Below are 14,808 nucleotides of genomic sequence, written 5' to 3' on the forward strand. Positions count from 1 at the left end.
GGGAGATAGATGATTAGAATCTCACTGTCGGCAGCCCTGAAGATAGTTTTCCGTGGTTTCCCATTTTCACACCAGGCAAATACTGGGGCTGTACCTTAATTAAGGCCACGGCCGCTTCCTTCCATCTCCTAGCCCTTTCCTATCCCATCGTCGCCATAAGACTTATCTTTGCTGGTGCGACGTAAAGCCACTAGCAAAATAATAATAATAATAATAATAATAATAATAATAATAATAATAATAATAATAATAATAATCTTCCTCTCCAATCTCCAATAATATTATCAAAGGTCAACGTGTTGGAATATATTTTTATCAACTGGGATGAAACTTGGTTTCTTGAAAACAGAAGGACCGCAAATGAGGTTTCCGAATTATTATTATTATTTATTATTATTATTATTATTATTATTATTATTATTATCTGACTCTTTTGTTAATGGTCAGCATTGAACCTCCGGTTCAGAGGGTCCGAGTTCGGTTCCAGGCCAGGTCGGGAGATTTAAATAATGTCCGATTAATTATTCTGGCTCAGGGGCTAGGTGTGTGGTTTTTCCCCAACACTCTCTTCATATTCAGACAATACACCACACTACCAACCACCACAGAAGTACGCAATAGTGATTACATCCCTCCAGCGAGGGTTGGCGTCGCGGAGGCCATCCGTCCGTAAAACGGGGGTCAAATCCACATGCGTAATACAATTAGCACCCCCGACCCCCACAAGTGTGGGGAAAAGCTTAAAAGATTATTATTATTATTATTATTATTATTATTATTATTATTATTATTATTATTATTATTATTATTATTATTATTATTTCTTCGTTCAAATTAAGACAGGAAAAGACAAGCTTTTAATCGGGCAAGAAGGCAGTTCTTTATCTCCTAAGTAAATTTCTGTCAACAAAATTAAGTTTAATGGTAATACCCTGAATAAATAATTTAAAGATAAAATTCTTATTTACTCACCAGATTCTTCACCGACGTTCTCACGAGGAGGCGGCACCGCCAAGCCCTTGCTGACTGCAGCTGCTGCCGCGCCACGAGCAATATTCCTCATCTGTTGTTGATGTAGTAACTGTTGTTGTTGCTGCTGATTGACCACGTCCTTGTAGCCCTCCGGGGGACTAAGCGTCACTTGATCGATAAATTCTAAGGGCGGTTCAAAAGTACACGTTTCTGGAATATTAAGATCGAAACCTCTCGTGGAATTGCCCTCATTATTCGGATCTTCCTCTTCCTCCTCTTCATCCTTACTGATCCGTACCATTTCCCTTTCGCTGTTACAGGTGCACACTTCATCGTTATCACATTCACCCTCATATTCCTCTTCCTTGATCAAGATAACGTAATCAGCCTCGAAGAACTTGTTAAGGGATTCGTTAAACTGCACACGATGTTTTTTCTTCGAGGAAGTACTCTTCGACACTTTTTTACTGCCGGTCCTTTTCAGTACGGATTTCAAGATGGATCTAGCGGTATTCCCATGCCCGTTCTGTTCGGAACCGCCCTGAGGGTTCCCAGTATTCCCACCATTGACGAGACCTTGCGTGGACCCTGTGTCATGGTCTTCCTTATTTGACCCACCCTTATTCTTCTGACGCATTTCTCTAGTTGAAATATTTGTATTATTTTGGTTTTGAAAATATGCAACATCATTTAGTGCCCTAACGTATTCGATATGATCTCTAATATCATAATAATGATCTTCAGACAAATATATTTGCTGGGGAACATTTGATTCCTCGAAGTGGCGGCCATCATGATGGTGGTAAAAATCACGCAAATCACGTTCTATTAAGACACCATCACTCTTATGATCCTTGCTAGTACATTCTTCATCGTCAGTGCTGACGATTCTTGACCCGCTATTCCCTATGCTTGGTTCTTCTTCGATCCCTTGGCAAAATTCAACTCTCCTTCTCAACTCTGTGTTGTTATTGTTTTCAGTTAAGGAATTGCCGTAATCAGAAGAAGAGTCTGGGCTATCAACCTGGAAATGTTCACTGGTTAGTTTAGTGAGAGCTTCAGTGATATCTCTGGCTGGATCTAGTGATGTAGTGAGTGGATAGAATTCGTCAGGGTAGTACGGTGTGAAGTCTAAGAGAGGCTGGCTGTCAGTCTGCGTGAAGACACTATGTCTGTCTGTGTGGTGACCTAGATGGTGCGGCCGTACAGGGTCACTTGGTTCTTGTTGCGAGGTGCCAGCTGATTCCGGCCAGGTGAACGAACTAACCTGCTCCTGCTCGTGCAATCCTAAACCGGGCGTTTTTTCACAAGTAGCAGGCGCACGAGTGTTACCGTAACCTAATTTCACAGTCACTTCTTGTGATGTTGCTGCTCGACCAATAGTAGATATCCGGACTTCACTTTCACGATCCTTTACACACTGACAGGCGGCATTGTTACCTTTAACACTCTTATCTACTCTGTTATCTACGTACAAAGAGACCTTTAAATCACTTCCTTTTCCAACCTGGCTCTTACTATCTTTTAACTTAACTGTTTGTGTCGCTACGTCTATTCGATAAACGTTATTTAAATCTTCACTAGGTGGCTTTGGTTTTAATGACGTATCACAAATGTGCAAGTCAGAAGTGGGTTCACTCTTACTGGAGTTCAAAGTAGAGCTACAACATTGAACATCACTCACAGATTTTCTGGTTTTACTATCACTGTTAGGGGACACACAACTATTTTTAGTAACTTTGTTTGGTTTCAGGGGTGCTGGTGATTTGGCAGTACACACGTCAGATTTAACACTTGTATTTTTTAATACGGAATCACTTGAACTAACATTCAAATAATTAATATTACAACTGGATTCTGCAGAAACACTTGTGGTGTTTTTCACACATTCACCCTCATTAATCGAGACATTTAAGTCACTAGTCACAGATTTTACACTATTACGATGACACGTTTCATTGCTAGCACTAATATGTTTCAATCCACCGGCTACATTTTCATTGATACAGAGTTTTAATTCACTAGTGATAGTATGTTGTTCTTGTGCTGTGTTATTGCTGCTACTACTAGAACCACCAGATGACGAGGATTCCCATCCACTCGGCCTGCCTTCTCGCTCTGAACTGGTGTCGCTCCGCTGGCTACTACAGTCGGCCTCGCTGCGCGCCTTCCTTCCGCCGGTCGATACTACCAACTCCACTGCTACAGTCGCAGCAGAAGGGGTCGCACCGTTCACAAGTCCTAGGTTAGTACACTCCGCGTTCACTCCTTCCTTTTCACCGTTATCCTTATCAGCACTTAATATTCCCTGCTTAGAGCATTGGGTATATTTATTTGTGACAACGTTCTCTTCCGGAAATTTCACTTCGTTATCACTAACTTGACTTGTACCTCCCAGCCCGAGACTTGTAGCTGCACCTTCTGAATAAGATTTAATATACACGTTTTCATTACCTATCAATTCCTGTTCATTTGTATCTGTCAACAGATTTTCGTCATCACGAAATCCACTTGATTTTGAAAATGTAATTTCCCCTATTTTATTCTCTGAATTAATATCTTCTGATTCTAATTTTAATAATGTAGGAACACTTTCACTCACATTGTCAGCCACCTGATGAATAGGATAATTTACTTTCGACTGTCTGGTAATTTTCAAGGCACTTCCGTTCTTCTCACAGCTCTCACTGTTCACTTCTGCACCTGGTGTTTCATTGCTGGCAATTCCCATGGTTATGGCGGGGAATGTATAATCCGTTCCGCTCGCTGAAGATTCCCCTGCAGTAATAATGAATGTGGGGGTAACTTGAGGGCGTGAGCGAGAAGGCAAAAAAGAAGAAGGATCGTGCAATGGACATTTCACAGCAAACTCTTCCTCCTCATTGGATTTCAGAGGAGCACGTATCTCATTTTCGGAGTCTAAAGGAAAATTATCAGGAAGAGCTAGGAAGGAACAAGGATTGTGCATTGAACACTTGATAACTTTCTGCTGTTCTTTCTGAGGGTCACAATTATTGTCTAATTCAACTGTAAAATCATCCTCTGAAGGTAGAAATGAACAAGGATCATGCATTGAACATTTGATTACCTTACGCTGCCCATTCTGAAGCTCACCTTTATCGTTCAATTCAACAGGAAAAGCATCATCCGAAGGCAGAAATGAACAAGATTCATGTAATCGACACTTCACGCTGCCACTCATATCACCATTACTATAAGTTACAGGTTTCTGAAATTCATTTCTTTTATTTCCTGAACCACCAGTAGTAACAACATAATGTATGTCTGTATCAATACTGGGCACATCGTCTTCAAGGATCGATTTCAGGGACACTGGTGGTGAATCTAATTCATCCACATTCTCAGGAGTCAGTGTATCATCCGACGAAGCATCATCATCTACGAATGAATAAATACCCATTTTCCTCCTATTTAATTTGTCGAGGGTTGATTCATGTCCTTCCCTGACCTCTTTTCCTAACATTACGGTACCTTTTAAACTGTCCTTAACAGAAGTCAATAAGTTAGGAATTTCCTCTGATACTTCAGCAATGATAATTTTCTCCCCTGCTTTCTTAACTGCCTCAAGTTTGTTCTTCACTTGTGGAACTGCATAGTTGGATCTCTCTCCACTGCTGCTGCCCCTAAATGACGTCATTTCTGCCCTACCTTTCTTTACAGGCATTGACATTTTCGAGTCGAGTTTTTCTGCTGAATTATAATCACTTTCCCTCTGAAATTCTCCTTCTCGGAGGTCACAATTTCCTGGTTCTGATACGATGTAATTTTCGGTTTCACTATCGTAATGTAATCTGTTAATTTCCTCTTTCTTTAGTTCGTATCTCTGCTTATGGGTATCTGCAAGTTTAGAGCAAGATAACGAGGAGAGAAATTCTGAAGCAACTTTGTGTGGTGTCTCTGTCACTGTCTTGCAATCTTGTGCTCCTGACTTTACGACAGTTCCTTTGCTTAGGTCGACGGCTGTATTTTCACCATGTTTTAAACTACTCTGAGCATCTACATCTACATCCTCTATGCTTTCTTCAGACAAATTTTCAGGACTATTGCGGTCACTGGAAGAATCTCCTTCGATTTCCTCTATGGTTACATCCGGGGTTTTGACTAAAATAGGGTCAATATTAGTATAATTTTTAAAATCACTTAGAGTCCTGATATCGAATCCTAGCGTAGCAAGCTGAGGGGGTCCGAAATGTGTAAATAACCCACTGTCACTGTCAGTTCGCAGGTCGTCGCATGGACCGAGTTCGAATGCTATTGCTGTCATTAAAGGTAGTGGTGTAACCAGTGGAAAGAAACCTTGATCTCCGAGAGTTTGTAAGACATTGATACTCCCGAGATCGAAACCCACCGGCTGAGATTCTGTTCTCTCATCAGTAGCATTTAATAAAGCAGTAAATGCCAATGGATGCCCTGTGGTCTCATTAGCATTCGGCAGAGAACTGATGTCCCGGTGTTCGCCACCCAACTGGCTTTCTGTAGTTGTACTCTCACTTAGAGAAGTGCCAGATTTACTCTGTACCGCGCGTACTTGACTTTCAGAAGCACAGCTGTCACTTAGTAACGTTCTGACAAGTTGATGTTTGGCACGCACTTGAGGTTCAATATTGTCACTTTCAGTTAGTAAACAGCTAACATTTCTGAGTTCGACACTTGTCGGAAGACCTACACTGTCAGCATCACTAGATAAAACACCTGACGTCCCGGGTTCGATCGGCACTGAACCGTCACTCCCGAAATCGACACCTGCGTGACGTTTCCACCCGTTTTTCTTACTCGAGAAAGTACCGCTCGTCTCGGAATCGACCCCCGCCAGAAGGTCTAAACACTGTAAAGTACCGAACGTTCCGGGTTCGATCCGCACAGTATCGACACTCTCGAACTCAACATCCACTTCAAGTTTCGATCCGTCACTGGAAGCTGGAAAAGCACCGGTCGTCGCGGGTTCGATCCCTACCGAGAGATCCACACTCTTTAAAGTACCGAACGTCGCGGGTTCGATCCGCACTGCACCGTCACTCCCGAAATGAACATCTGCCTGACGTTTCCGTCCGTCTGTCTCACTCGAAAAAGTACTGCTCGTCCCGGGTTCGATACTCGCCGTAGCCGCTCGTAGTTCGGCTGGCGCGCGTCCTTCTGCCACTGCCGGCGGCGACAGAGTGGTTAGCCGGTTCACGCACGGCTCAGGCCCGGCTGTTAACATCTGGCCAGTAGTAGTACCTGCTGCCACCTTCGCCCACTCACCAGACCAGAACGTGTTGCGTAACGTCTCTGGACGAGGCTCTCTCACGTTACCACTTCCTCTCCCCGCCCGTATGAAGCCCGCTTCCGTTTCTTGATTGGGAGTGATATGCTTCACTGCCATTCTTTTGTCTTCCTTGTCACCCTCTACCACCCCTATGTGGGACTCCACCTTCGTCTTGGCATTAATTGGCCTCTCAGATAAAGACTTAGCCATCTCCTCCTCTCCTTCTTTGAATAATAAAGGGCAAAGTCTGCTCTCAACTCCCCTCGAAGTATCTCTATTATAACTCTTCAAACTCGATACATCCAACGCCCCTCCTGTAGCACCCTGTTCTTCCTGGTTCATGAGCACGTAAAGGGCACTGGAACCATTATCTGGTTCTTCTCCACTGGAATGTACCATGGCGACACATGTTATAATATTGATGGATTCTTCAGGACTTAAACTAGGTGTTGAAAAATTAGTAGTATCAAAATATTCCGCAGGTTGCTTTTGTTCTAAGTGCACGTCCTTACCTTTTAAAACACCGTGATGCAGGATCTCATCCTTGACGTTATCACGAAACTTACCAGTTAATTTAACTTCTTCCGCACGACCTAAGGCGATGTCATCAACGTCGCTATCATCCAACTCTGCCATCTCAGCAAGAGGAGCTCTGGGACTCAGTGAATCCCCGGACACATCCGAGCCATCACTATGACTGAAGGGTTCATGTGATAGATCCGATATTTCCTGTCCTCTGCCTAATATATTAAAGCCATCACCCTCCCTTGAAGTGGGTTGGGAGATAGATTTTTGTTCTTCCTGTATTAACTCGCTCTTACACTCAAAACCTGTGTCTATAGAACTACCTGCTGTTTCCCTATTAACCTCGGACACTAACGCCTCTTGCTCCTTCCTAATAAGAACAGCTTTCTTCTTCTTCCACACATATTCGTGGCGTTCTGGATGAAGATCTTCAGGCTCTGAGTTGCGGAAAGATGTAGTTCCAATATGCATATCCATCTCGCCTTCGCTTTCAGGGGTGCAGCCAGTCTTTAAAGTTGAATGCCATCATCTGCAAAGAAAATATTCATGATCGTTTCACATCTTATATTCCACAGGCGGAAGACATTACAACTTCAGGATGGAAGAAATAAAGAAACTGATGAGAGAAGATAGAAATGCTGGGTTTAAGAAGGACTACAGTAAGTGCAGGAGAAAGTGCATGTTCTTCCATCATCAGAATTCAAACTAACTTCTCCACTGTGAGACTCCCCGAGTTCATGTGATTTTCAACAGGTGTGCAGTGAGTGTCAACTACGTTCCAGCAATAGATAAGTTATGTAATCTTCTTTGTAATGGTATTTTTGTACTACATAGCAAGGAAGGTCGCAAAAAAAAAAAAAAAAAAAAAAAAAGGTTCCTTTTAACATAAATAATGTGAATGGATTTGTAGGTCTTGAAGGATACGACATCGAGCTGAGGCACAGTGAGTCTTCATTTAAGAAAATACACGCGTGTCAGTAAATGTACTGATACGGTGGAGAACCTCCTATAAAGATCTTTATCCGATAGGTCCTACTAAAGATTTCCTCAATCCTACCAGTGATAAAAGGGACGTTATGTAATAATAATAATAATAATAATAATAATAATAACAATAATAATAAATAACTTCCATTTAATTATATCTTGCACTGGCTGAATGCCCGTACTTCACACGGGATAATGCGTTATATTTTATTTCTTAATCACAAAATATCGGAATAAAACCTCCTAACTTTTCTTAATTAGCTTATACGTAGGTAATAATAATAATAATAATAATAATAATAATAATAATAATAATAATAACAATGAAAACCTACAACCTGTTTTCCAGTCAATGACCGGGTCAAGGATGGATTGAATGAAGCCTCATCTTACGGCGAGGATAGGAATTGTGCCGGCTGCCGAAGCCTGTCGCACTCCTCTGGGGCAATGATTAAAGACTGACAGGTGAAATGAAATGGTAGTGGAGAGTGTTGCTGGAATAAGAGATGACAGGGAAAACCGGATTACCCGGAGAAAAACCTGTCCCGCCTCCACTTTGTCCAGCACAAATCTCACATGGAGTGACCGGGATTTGAACAACGGAACCCAGCGATGAGAGGCCAAAGCGCTGCCTCCTGAGCCACGGAGGCAATAATAATAATAATAATAATAATAATAATAATAATAATAATAATAATAATAATAATAATAATAATAATAATAATAATACCGGGAGGTATACCTCAACTCCGCTCATTCAAAAGAAGCGCCTCGAGGAACGCTATCTCTCTAACAAAACGTGAAACAGCTACGGCATGAAGTTGCGACATTGACCAGAAGATGTCACCAGTGAATTATTGAGTAATGTGTTCTTTTGAAGTTGCCTCAACTGACTGTACTTATTTGTTTTGTTTTGGGTTACGTCAAGAAGTTTAGACTTTTCTCCATAGATGTCATTACAAAAATCTGAGGGAATGCACTCTGGTGCAAGGTAAAAGGATTAATGAATTAAGGAAATTATGTGTTGTTATGTTTTCTCAAGTAACTTTAATTTATTTTGTTATTTTAAGGTTTGCAACACTTCCTTCTCATTCCACCAGTTTTTGAATCTGGCCGATAAGAAATTTTCTGTAATTATTTTTCAACCTATCACACATTTCTTGTACCTTTTGAATTTGCCAATAAAAATGAGAGGGTGTGTCCGGATTTAGTCCAGAACCCTCTGCAACCGTCCCCTCGCGTATATAAGCTGCGGCCTTTCCGGCTACCTGATCCTTGGATCACCGAATTTCTGAGAGTGTGTGTGTTAAGTCAGCAGGCCTTATTCTTCGCTAGGCAGTTCATCAGCCCAGGTAATGGCCGCCAGTCATATCTCCCTGTAGCTACCTCCGCAGACTTACACGAGGGGAACTTTCTAATTTCTAACTATGTAACGTCCTGTTTTCTAAAATGTAAACTTTCTTTCGGCTAATGTAAAATTTTATAAAAATCTTAAACTGTAAATCGGGGATAGAGAGTGTGTTACCCTCTCGAGTTCCCCTTCAACTTAGTTCGAGGTGACTATGATTTTGTAACTGTTTCTCTTTTCTGTAAAGCGTAACTAACCTTCATTCTAGTCACCTCAGTAGCTTGGGATTAGCCTCTGCTTCATCGGGCCGAGAGCCCAATTAGGGTTTTATATTTAATTTTCTAGGAGCGCAAGTGTACGCCTCCATTCATTTGCGTGCGGGCCAGTAATTTTACCTGTTTTTCTTTTCCACGAAGGCCCAGTAGTTTGGGTACTAGTTACCCCTGTGTACAAAATTGTAAAAGTGTAAGCTGGGCCTAGAGAAGCCAGAGATTTTTTATGTAATGTTGCCTTAAGTGGGCTGTAAGAAATTAGGAGCACAGTCTCCTTGGTTAAAGTGGGAGAGCATGTAAGCTTTTTTCTGTGATTTCTAATTCAACTGTTATATTGAGGGGTGCCTCTGGAAGGCTGTAAATTTGTATCGGTTGGAGTAAAGTGCTCTTGTATTGGGATATTTCTCCTCGTCTACGTAAACACTAATTGACGATATTGCAAAGTTGGAAATTAGGGGCTTGAAGCCCAAATCTGTTAAATTGTATAATCTTGGGGTTCCCAATTCTTGTTTCACGATTGCTATTTGTACCTGTAACCGTGTTATTTCACGAAGTGAAAAAATTGTTAAGTTTGTGATTTGAAAAGTAATATAATCTATGTTAAAGTTTTAACTTAATATTTGATATAGTAGATAGACCCATTCCACCCAGCACCTTCTTTCACCTCTTTCTGCTCCACGGAAATCCTACTGCGTGGATTGAGTAGCTCAGTAGTTGCTGTTGCCGGTCCCAAGCCCGGAGAAAGGAGAAGGGTTGGCTTAAAGCCGAAAAATTACAGCCAGAAAACCTCTTGAGGCATTAAAGGGCATGACGGTTGAGAGGTGAAGATAGTCAACGGTTATGAAAGCGGATGAGGACATCAATGTCGCAATGGTGGATTAAGCGGAGGAACTATCTTCAGAGAGCAGCGTCTGTTCTTCAGTGAAGCGGTTGCAAAAGGCGTCTGTACTCCAGAGGAGCGGCCTATTATTCAGCTCCGGGGCTTACAAACCTGGTTCTATTACCCTCTCTCCAACGGTCATAAATATGGAGGGCCTAGACTCAGGGTAAGAGTGAAGACTTCAGCGGCTACAGCAGAACACCAGCTACCCGTACGGATTAACAACCATTACGATGAGAGTGAATCAGACATCAGTGATTCACTCGCCCCGGGCTCATGCCCCCCAGCTAAAATCAACCATGAATGTAGCATGATGGAAACAACAGCAAGAAAGCAACTACCTCAGTCCCGAGTTGACAACAGCAAAGGTAAACCTGGTCATTCGGATTCTGGGGGACCAGGACATCATGCTGGGAAGAGTCGGAGCTTCCGAAAACTCCTCAAACCTAAGGAAACCAAATTCATTGGTACACTAAACGCACAAACGCTGACCAAAATAGGGAAACTCAAGACAATCACTGATACTTGTGACAGATTTAGGATCCTGATACTTGCAATACAAGAAACACGATTTCGCGACTCCGATCATTTTTACTCCTGTGGTTACCGCTTCTACAAGGGGAAGCCAGCAACAAAAGTGTCAAATAGCAACCTATATGTGTTAGGAACTGGATTCCTAGTACACAACAGTATCCAGAACTCTGTGATAAACTTCACAACACCTTCAGAACGTCTCTCCTTGCTCACAGTTAAATGTGCCAATAAAGCCTATACACTAATTAATGCACACGCTCCAGTCAACAGTGAACCTGACAAAAACAAGGTTGAAAAATTTTGGTCACAACTCGAACGGGCACTTACCAAGATCCCTCAGCATCATGTAAAAATCCTCCTTGGAGATTTTAATGCGTAAATCGGCAGAGAAAGGGAACACAGGCATATCACTGGATGTTTCTCATCACGCAAGAAGACTAACGCAAATGGACACCGTTTAATCAACGTATGTGGAATGGCAAACCTCCAGCTGATGTCCATACACTTTAAGAAACCTCCACAAAAAATGACCACATGGAAATCGCCAATCAGTCACCTAGGCGAATACCAGATCGAACATGTAGCAATTACCAGAAAATTTCCCCCAGAAATTATGAACATCAGGGCACGCAAAGGTTATGTACAGTCAGACCACCACCTATCTCAAATCAAAATCCGTTTCAGACCCCATCAAAGGAAGTACCAAAAACATACAATCCCACGCATTGTCCCAAGTTATCTGCAAGGACATTCACATGAGTTTGCACAGTCATTGCGTGCAAATGCAAAAACATGGGATTCACTCCTTGAGACTATCCAAGAATCATCTAGGAAACTTGGCCAACCACCCCGTGAACGGAAACATAGGTGGTGGACTTCGGATTGTGACAGAGTACTGGAAACATGTATGCGAGCCTGGAAGAATTGGCACAGTCATCAAACACCAGAAAATAGGCATATCTTTTCAGAAACTCAGAAGCAAACGTCCAAAAGACTCAGACGAATTAAACGTGCATACCATAACAAGAGATTAGAGGAGATCAATAATGACTTCAAACGGAATAACACGATAAATTTGTACAAAACCTCTCGCGAAGAGCTGACCAGCTACAAGCCACCCACTCTTTCTTTTCGGCGCCCTGACGGAACTCTCGAGACAAACACAAAGGCTAACTGTGACATCCTGAAATAACACTTCAAAAAGTTACACAACTGCGAACCACCAACTGAGAAGCTCCAATTCCACATACCCACTCCAAACCCAGATTCATTTCCACCAACTCTTGAGGAGATAAGGAGCATCATATTACATCTCAAAAACAATAAAGCACCAGGAGAAGATGGTGTAATCGCCGAGATGCTGAAGATTGGAGGGGATCAAATGATCGACCAATTACAGATCATCATTGCGAAACATATGGAAAAGTGAAGTCATACCTGTAGATTGGAAAACTGCCCTGATCCATCCACTGCATAAGAAAGGTGACAAGATGGATCCAAACAACTACTGAGGTATTTCTCTTCTGCCAATAGCATACAAAATTCCTTCACGTGCTCTGCTTACCAGATTGTAACAACAGACAGAAGATAAGATCGGCGAATACCAGGCGGGCTTCCGTCCACCTCGATCGTGCGTGGAACAGATCTGGAACCTGAAGATGATACTCCAACACCGCCAGTCAAACCGCACAGTGGTCACTTTCGTAGATTTTAAAAAAGCATACGACTCAATAAACCGTGGTACTCTGTTCAATGTCCTTCGAGAATACGGTGTTGATAACAAAACAGCCACGTTAATCCAACAAACTTTAACAGATACAACCTCTAAGGTGAAGTTCATGGGTGAAATCTCTGTACCCTTTGAAATAAAAACAGGCGTTAGACAAGGTGATGGATTGTTCCCACTTCTGTTCAACCTACTACTGGATAAGGTCATTAAAACATGGGAGAAAGAAGTACCCGGAAGAAACATGGGAACGAAAAGTAAACGGATTAACATTAAATGCCTTGCCATTGCTGACGATCTAGCAATAATTACCCGGACTCCGAAGAAGTCAGGCACGCCATCGAGAAGCTTCACGAGGTTGCAATCAAAACTGGTCTCCACATATCTTATGAAAAAACGCAATACATGGACTCCAAGTGCACGCACCTAACATCACTAGCGACCAAATATGGCAACATTTTGCAAGTCAAACAATTCCAGTACTTGGGTGAAATTATTGGTGATTCAGGCAATGAAAAAGCAGCCAACAAAATGCGCGCAGAAAAACTACGTAAAGCATACCTAATCACCTGGAACTTCTACAATAAGAAATCAATATTCACAAAAGCCAAACTCCGACACTACTACACTGTTGTCCTCCCTGAGGCACTCTACGCAGCTGAGACATCAGCACTTACCATTAACATCAAGGACATTGAGAAAATTGAACGACAGGTACTGAGGAAGATATTCGGGCCCAAGTTTCAAGAGGGTATATGGATGCAAAAAAGCTCGGGAAGAACTCTATGCATTAACTGAGCGATTCACTCCAGTCGCACGCAAACGGCGTATGAAATTTTATGGACATTTAGCACGAATGGATGACTCACGACTGACTAAGAAAATATTTCTTATTATCAATGGAAACCGACAAACCAAAGTTCGCTGGCTAGTGGATGCCCAAAAGGACCTCGCAGAAGTCGACGTTGATCCAATGGCAACCACAAGGAATACATACAGACAAAAGATCAACAGCCATAAATTTGCACCCAAGAATCCATCTGAGAAAAGCTTGAAACTCAAAAACTCGTGGACACAAGAAAGACGGCAGGCCCATAGTGAAAGGATGAGGAAGTTTTGGGAAGATAAGAAGAACAAGAAGATGAAGAATACCAGTGCTATTTAATCAATACGTGCTCCTTAAGGGGCTAAACGAATGTATGTAATAATAATAATAATAATAATAATAATAATAATAATAATAATAATAAATAATGTTATTGGCTTTACGTCCCACTAACTACTTTTACGGTTTACGGAGACGCCAAGGTGCCGGAATTCTGTCCCGCAGGAGTTCTTTTACGTGCCAGTAAATCTACCGACACGAAGTTAACGTATCTGAGCACATTCAGATACCACCGGACAGAGCCAGGGTCGAACCTGCCAAGTTGGGGTGAGAAGGCCAGCGTCTCAACCGTCTGAGTTACTCAGCCCGGCCCTATAAGTAGGGCCCAGATTCTTACGTAACTAAATATTCCATTCCTTTACTTGTGGGCAAATGAAATTGAAGAATGTCGGCGAATTGTCGTTCTGATATGGCTTACCTGTGTTTCATATTACATATGTCTACATACAGGCCCTAGTAACATTAGTATATATATTTTTACATATTATGTGAAGACTGTAACATTTTTGTACACATCTAGGTAATTACTAAAAACATTTAAAATGTTTCAGCTCTTTTAAATTTTCAGAATATAATTTCATCAGATTTCCTGCGGTGTTGAACGATCCTTATCAGCCTACAAGAGAATTTTATCGGATAAGCATCAAAACATCACAATGGGAAAAAACCGAGGAATACTTTGTGATACACTGTGCATCTTAATAAAAGACAGTTACCGTACTCGTTGTTTTAATTAATACCCGCTTAAGGACAGGAAATTAGCTAGAACAATAAGTGTAATACACCCCGCAATTTACACTGCAAAACATTATTATGCCCACCGGGCGAGTTGACCATGCGGTTAGGAGCGGGCAGCTGTGAGCTTGCATCCGGGAGATAGTGGTTTCGAACCCAGCCCTGAAGATGGTTTTCCGTGGTTTCCCTTTTTCACACCAGGCAAATGCTGGAGCTGTACCTTAATTAAGGCCACGGCCGCTTCCTTCCCACTCCTAGGCCTTTCCTGTCCCATCGTCGCTATAAGAGCTATCTGTGTCGGTGCGACGTAAAGTAAATAGCAAAAAAAAAAAAAAAAAAATTTAAATCCGAAGGGAATACACGTATATGGTACGAAAACACATACAAACATATAGTAA

Source organism: Anabrus simplex, chromosome 6 (assembly GCF_040414725.1).
Source record: "Anabrus simplex isolate iqAnaSimp1 chromosome 6, ASM4041472v1, whole genome shotgun sequence".
NCBI lineage: Eukaryota > Metazoa > Arthropoda > Insecta > Orthoptera > Tettigoniidae > Anabrus > Anabrus simplex.